Source organism: Habropoda laboriosa, unplaced genomic scaffold (assembly GCF_001263275.1).
Source record: "Habropoda laboriosa isolate 0110345459 unplaced genomic scaffold, ASM126327v1 scaffold88, whole genome shotgun sequence".
Lineage (NCBI taxonomy): Eukaryota > Metazoa > Arthropoda > Insecta > Hymenoptera > Apidae > Habropoda > Habropoda laboriosa.
This window is the reverse complement of record NW_017100219.1, coordinates 1,224,477-1,231,646: the sequence shown is the minus strand read 5'-3', so window position 1 is coordinate 1,231,646 and position 7,170 is coordinate 1,224,477. Positions and strand designations below refer to the sequence as shown.

The following is a 7,170-nucleotide window of genomic DNA, read 5'->3' as shown; positions in this document are numbered from 1 at the left end:
TTCGTCCCTGAGCGCGGGCTCTACGCGCGCTCTGATTGGCCAGTGTTTTTCGTTAATAATTCAAAAACGAAGCTTCAAACAACATTTTGGTAAAGGAAAAAGTTGTTCAGAATCACCCCAGCAACCCCCCATTTCCGGGTGTTCAAGGAGTTACGGGACACCCGGTATACGTTCGCGTTGTAACTGACCCGTACAGTCGAACCTTATTCGCGACGAGAGTATCCGTAGAGCGGAAGCACACTCGCGAACGACGTAGCCGTATCGAAAGGGTTAAATGCGCAACAGACTTTCTGTCGTGCCCTTACGGGTTCTTTCCTTCACTTCGACTGCGATTTTCGAAGCGTTAAGACGCGCCATTCCCGCGCCAAAGAAAATTGTGGGAGTGGAAGTGAGAGAGAGGGTGAAGGAGAGAAAGAGAGGGCCGCATTGGCTGCGTGTGTATGTGTGTGATCCGCGAAGCTAGCGCGATGGTTTCATGGGCAACCGGCTGATCGCACGGTTTGCCAATACGTCACTAGGTCAGTGGTCGAAGCGTGTCGCGTGTGTATGTGTGAGTGGACAATTTAAGCTGGACATTTGAGGAACGATCAACAAGGAGAGTTGGAAACGGGCGAGGTGAGAAAACAGGCGAGGAAGGAGAGTGCGGTGAGGCATGCGAAGCGGTGTGGATCTCGAGTGTAGCATAAGCAATAATTAATCTCTGGATAAATTGTATAGAGTTGTTCGTTATGTGCTGGCTCAACACCACCATTCAATCCTCATACTACAGTTGTAACGAGGATTTGACAATTTAAACATCGCAGGTTCTTGCACTTGGAATTCGACCGAAGAGAAATTTTCAATCTAAGTATTACGAGATAGCCTTACACAAATTTATACGAATTCACCTATCATCCTCCGTTTTAATAGAGCAATGTGAAGGAAGAAAAAGGGCGCCGTGCTGGTGAGGTCGATAAGAATGAAGAAGAATGAAGCTACTAACGTGGAAGAAGAAACAAGAAATTAAGCGCGGGGCGGCAAGACAAAATTAAACGAAGCGGTTAATTAGTAACCGGAGTAAAAAAAACGAAGGATGAATCGAGGTGGGACGAGAATGAAAATGAAACGACGAGGGGGGAAGAGGTGGGTAGTATAAAATGAAGGCAGTAACGATGAAGAAGCGTGAAAATAAGCGAAATAAAGAGATCAGAATGAAGAAGCTACGGAGCAAAAGGGCCTAAAAAGAAGGGAAAAGTGCGGGGCGAGTTTCAAAAAGAAAGTGACGAAACGGAAGAACAGAGAAGGGAGTGGATTTTGCGCTGAGGAACAGCGGAGTGTTGCGGAAAAAGCGGAAATTAAAGGAAAACAGTCAACAAAGTAGCGAAACCGGAAAAATAGGATGGGGACAACGCGCGCAAAACGGAAAAAGAAAAGGAAAGTTAATCCGTAGCGGGGAGGGTGAGGACGCTGTTGTGCGCCGGTGAACTCGTAAACACGAGTCCCGACTTTTTTATCGGTATTATCTGGGAGTGTCTTCTCGCGTCCGGGTGTGTGTGATCCGCGAAGCTAGCGCGATGGTTTCATGGGCAACCGGCTGATCGCTCGGTTTGCCAATACGTCACTAGGTCAGTGGTCGAAGCGTGTCGCGTGTGTATGTGTGAGTGGACAAATTAAGCTGGACATTTGAGGAACGATCAACAAGGAGTTGGAAACGGGGGCGAGGTGAGAAAACAGGCGAGGAAGGAGAGTGCGGTGAGGCATGCGAAGCGGTGTGGATCAGTGTAGCATAAGAATAATTAATCTCTCTGAATAAATGATATAAAAGTTTTTCGTTGGGCGCTGACTCAACACCACCATTCAATACCCATACTACAAAATAAAATACGTTTAAGAGAATTCATAGTGAACACCATTTATTTTAACCCATTAATCCAATAAAAACTGTTACAATTGGATATGTATAATTTTAAGGGAGAGAATTAAAATCAGTCGCTAATTTCAATATTTTTTCTTCAAACCACTGCAACTGGATATTCATAAGTTTAACGCGTGGTCTTTAATTTTTTATTATTACTGCAAGGAGGATTTTTATTCGACTTATGAATAAGAAGGTATACGAGGTCTTCTGCTGAAACGACGAACACTTTCGAGCGCAGAGTAGAGCGCGAATGGTGCATAGGTGTATCCTTGCATGCATATAGTAAGCGATAACAGTGATAACGAAACACCCGACGCTCTCATTCCACTCGTGCTCGCAGAAATCGTTAACATACGTACACACGTGCATACGTAACGTTCGATGTGCCTGTTCGCGATACCTTCGTTTCGTTTTCACGTTCGAGATTTATGTGAAGAAACGTCGAACGGTTGCGAAGTTCTATTTATCGAAGCCTTGTCGGTTGAACGAGAAGTGATAACTAGACTGCGGATATTTATGCAAATTTGTAGTTTTGAGAATGTAGCGAATTGAGAAAGTTAGTTTACCTGCCAGGTATTATAAAAATTTAGATATTTCTTCATATTACATACATCCAATTTTCTATCAATGCATAAAATGCATAAAAATCTACAGTATAGTGATAACGTTTCCTACTTCGTTTCAAATATAGTCTGAGGAAGACGAGAAGGAAAAATGCACTGGGGAAGACGAGTTATCTCGTAATTGCTCCACGAATACTTAGAACACGATGGTTTTTTATTAAGAGATTATTCATAATTAATTAGACTGTCATGCCTATAGTAAACATGAAATACTTGATAGTCACATTAGCAAGATGCAAAATAAAGTGTAATTAGCTATCATTTTTACTCATTTTTCATTATCAACTAGATATTCGATTTCTGCTTGAGAGGTGAACCCAGTTAACCCATTTGCACTAACTGAAAAAAATGAAAAATAGGCCCTTAACCCCTTAACATTTTTCTCAAACGAACAATTTTATTTTTTTAATTGTTTCCTAGACGTGTAGAAATAAGCTCATTTATTTAAAATGCTACAACTTACATTTTTGCCATAGAACAGAAAAAATAGCGCAATATTATAGATAGTGAAAGAAAATAATTAAACAAAATTGCGCTTTTTCGAGGATTTATCGTGTAAGACTAATTGTATAAGAAATTTTAGTAGCCTACGATTACTCGTATTTTTTAGTTTTTTTATTTTAGAGCTCCTTACAATCAACTCCACATTGGGAATAAGTAGCTTTCATGACGTTACACTAACGTGAAAGCAACTTTACTTACAGTTGCATATACGATCATTGTTACGAGGCTAAGTATTAGTTGTTAAATCTGGACACCAGATTCAACAGCGTGTATCTTTTCAACCTACATGATCACTTCTTTCATTGTATTAGTCCTGAGACTAGCGAGACACTAAACTTGGGTCAATAAAATTGCACCTATTTACAGAGTGTCCCGTAACTCCTCGAACACCCGAAAATGGGGGGTTGCTGGGGTGACTCTGAACAACTTTTTCCTTTTCTCGTTATTCACGAATAACGAACAATTCCACATTATTCTTAATTCAACACTTTGCCGGCCGCACATTTTGACGGCAAAAAACCATTTCTCTAAGCCTTATGAAAATAGCCGTGCGAAGTCACGTGTACGCGTTTGTTCACGATCGCGCGCGGATTAGTCCCTGCGCTCCCGTGCCTGGACGCGGGATCTACGCGCGCTCTGATTGGCCTGTGTTTTTCGTCAATAATTCAAAAACGAAGCTTCAACCAACATTCTGGTAAAGGAAAAAGTTGTTCAGAGTCACCCCAGCAACCCCCATTTCCGGGTGTTACACTCTTTACGGGACACCCTGTATAATCTAATTACACAAAAGTGTTAACAGATTAATTCCACCTTAAACGTGTATCCCCCTACCCCCGACAAACTTCATTTTTGCACCCCAAAGCACAGATATCCAACCAAATATATTTCACCCCTCTCGGTACATCCCTACTTTCTTCCACGAATAATTCCCACTAATAGAGAAACGAATAGATTTGTTGAGATATCGGAGGGATATCGGGACACGGAGCCAATTTCAAATTAATATCCTATCGAAGAGGTGAAACGCTCTCGTCTCCGATTCTATGTATATTCATCGGCGGCATTCTTGCCGCGATATCGGCGCAACGTCGATACATATTCAACGTAGGAGACGCTCCGGGTAATTGGAGAACAATCGAGGTGCGGTAACCTGAAAACGCCACCGCTGTCCTATTGCTGGCCGCCGATAACAAGCGGTCGCTCTTAATTTCAAATTGAAAGCGGACAGAAATCCATGTATTCCAAACGGATACGTGACCCTGTCGCCTTCGAATTTCCTGTTGGTTCGATTGAGAAGAGAAAAAGGAACTTCAATGTTAACCTGAAGGATTCCTCTACGTTTCGTCCGTTTCATTTCTGAGTCACTATCGTTGTAATTATTTGAGGAGAGAAACAGAGTGATACGCAGACGTGGAAACCCGCGAAAAAAGAAGATACTTCGGCGAGGGAAGATAGCTGTGTTTGCCTTGCGCCGAATGCCCAGGTGGAAATATTAACATAGTTTTGTATAATCAAAACGATCGATAAGGTACGTTTACGTTGCGTGGATAAAGATAAGGTAGGACCATGCTTGGAGCTTTTTCCACTGGCTCCTTTGGATGAATATTATTATAACGCTTAAATGTTTTCTTCAACTGTGATAACAGAAAAGTATATTTCTTCCATCGTTGCTGAAGAGATTTCAAATTTTCGAGGGCGAAGGTCGTTTCAAGGTCACATTTTTATACACCTCTATACGTATTTTATTTTAGTTACAATATCGAAGAGAAAAAAAAAATATGCATTTATGTGCAAAAAATCATCGGTGACCTTGAGAATTTCGAAAAAATATTCTTTGCAGCGTATTCGTCCTTAGATACCGGTCAAATTGCACGTAAAATATTTTCTATACCTTCACAACTGAAGGAGATATGTATTTAAATAGCTTATTTTAATTGAGACACCCTGTAGTATCTCGTCGTTTCTCATGTAGATATTTCACTATTTTGTTAAAAAAAAAAAAAGAAACATTAAAAAAATATTCTAATCCGTTACTGGATGATACTCGATCAACGAGCGACATTAATCGAAACTAGCGACGGTTAACAGGTTAACCGTGTTACTCAAACCCGTGAGTCCAGTCTCCATACTCCGGATGTATCGTCATTACTGTTATTACGGTGGCATCGTCATTAAGATACGCGGAGAATGTGAACGATACGAGAGAAATCAGAGGAAGAGGGGGGGGATGCAGCAACGAGACAAATCGAAGCGGAAATATTCACCGCGGCCTTCGCGAGCAACGACGTAAAGATGGGGAAACAGCCGAGGAGACGCGTTAAATCATTCTACGACGGACATCGCCTGGTACTTTCAGTAACGAGAAAACTGCCTCAACCTTGACTGAAACCGTTCCACGCGCTCCGCGATTCACTTAGCCCCCGCGTCGCGGGACCGCAACAATCCGTCTGGAATTCAAACTACCTTAGACGCTCTCTCCGTGGTGGATAGAGACGCTGCCCTGCCGCGAGCAATCTCCGTCGAGGCAACGGCCCACGGGAGTTTTTCGTTCCGCGAACGCTGCCAGCACGGTGAACCGAAAGCGGCGTAAAAGAAACTTCGAAGGGGGGGAGAACGATGGCTTTTAAGCTAATTTACCGTGACAAAATAACTTTGCCGGGGCTTTTTTCGAAATTTACATCGCGTACTTTTCTTTCGGGAAAGTTACCGCGAAGAGGTCTTTTTAAACGAGTTCCGTATCCTTAAACTGTATGCCATTTACTTACGGCCACCCCACGTTTATCTAATCTTTTTTCCACGTTAGCTCGATACAGAGAAATTTACGGATAAATAAATGATCGGTTTACATAAAAAGGGAGTGGTATATTTTAAAGAAGGAATTAACTGGTGTATTCCTCAATTGAAAGGTTAAGTTTCGTATACGTTGGTCGGTCTGTGAAGAGTGCACTTAAAGCAGGTTAAGAGACACGTTCGAACCCGCCTCCGCTCGGTCGATAAAAAAGTTGACGTGAATTAACCTCAAAATCGAGCGGCGCGGCGGCCGATATAACACGATCATCTCAGGGGACGCGACGAGGAAAGCGTATGGTGTCGCACGTCGGATTTCTTGTCGTCGAGTGACCCGTTCACTCGAATCCTCTGTTGCTCTCTTTTTCACCCTTTCCCGGCTGTCTTTCTCGCTCTCGTTATCCTATCCTACGCCTCCTTCGTAGTCTTTACACGATGGGAACCGGTATGACCGGAACGAACAGGCGGAATTCTTTCTATGACTGTCAAAACAAGTCTGTCGCCTGTGCGCGATCACGTGATTTAACGAACTCGTATCGTCCACCGTGATCGATCATGCACGCTTTATCTGCATTTCGTTCAACGGTATGCAAAAGTTTACACGGTCCATCGAAACTACGAGCGAGCACGCTCGAGCTGGATCGATAACGAATCGAACATGTATACTCCGTTCTCGTTTCTTCGACACGCTTCGGGACGTTGCGTGTCGCGTAATATTTTTTACAAATAGTCGAAAGAAGAACGATCGTGCACGTACGCGTCGCACAATTAGCCGGTTCGAACGATGTTTCTACGTTGATATTTGCTCGAGCTAGCAAGGTCACGGAACGTTTCACAGATCGTCGAAACGTTCTCCGTAAAACTGTCGGAAGTTATTGCGTAACGTAATCAAACAGTCTATTAAAACTCGCGTCTTAGGAGCAAGGTTAAGTAAATCAACTAACAGCGCCACTAGAACCGCGTAAACACGCATCAAAACAATAGCCGCCATTTTTTACACTTTCTGCGTTCTTAAGATCGCGTCCTTCTACCATGTTACCCATCCGCTTAACAAACTGGCTTTATCTAGTCAAATATTAAACGTCGACTTACCGAGCACGTCCTGAAAACGATCGCGGGACAGTGAACAGGAGACGACGGAGAGGAAGCGATCCGCCGGTTTGGTTCGCCAATAAATTTCCCGCGTGGCTGCGAATGAACGGACGAGTTGCGTAACGCGGCAACTTGTTCGCACCACGAGCTCGCAGGAACACTTGATCTACCGTGGAGGCACACGAGGTAACACTGATTCGTTTGCACAACGTGTCACGCGGCACGAGGGGGGACAATCCATTTGTTTCGGGAGCGAACGTGAAACGG

General features: G+C 43.4%; 1 protein-coding gene across 1 annotated transcript in view; it reads right to left on the bottom strand.

The window, feature by feature from the left end:
* The window catches only part of LOC108570966 (CD151 antigen-like), a 165,775-nt gene extending 158,619 nt beyond the window's left edge, over positions 1 to 7,156 (bottom strand). The window contains exon 1 of the transcript XR_001891371.1: positions 6,904 to 7,156. The gene's annotated coding sequence lies outside the window, so the exon portion shown is untranslated. The remainder of the gene's footprint in view (positions 1 to 6,903) is intronic.
* Between the last annotated feature and the right edge of the window lie 14 nt (positions 7,157 to 7,170).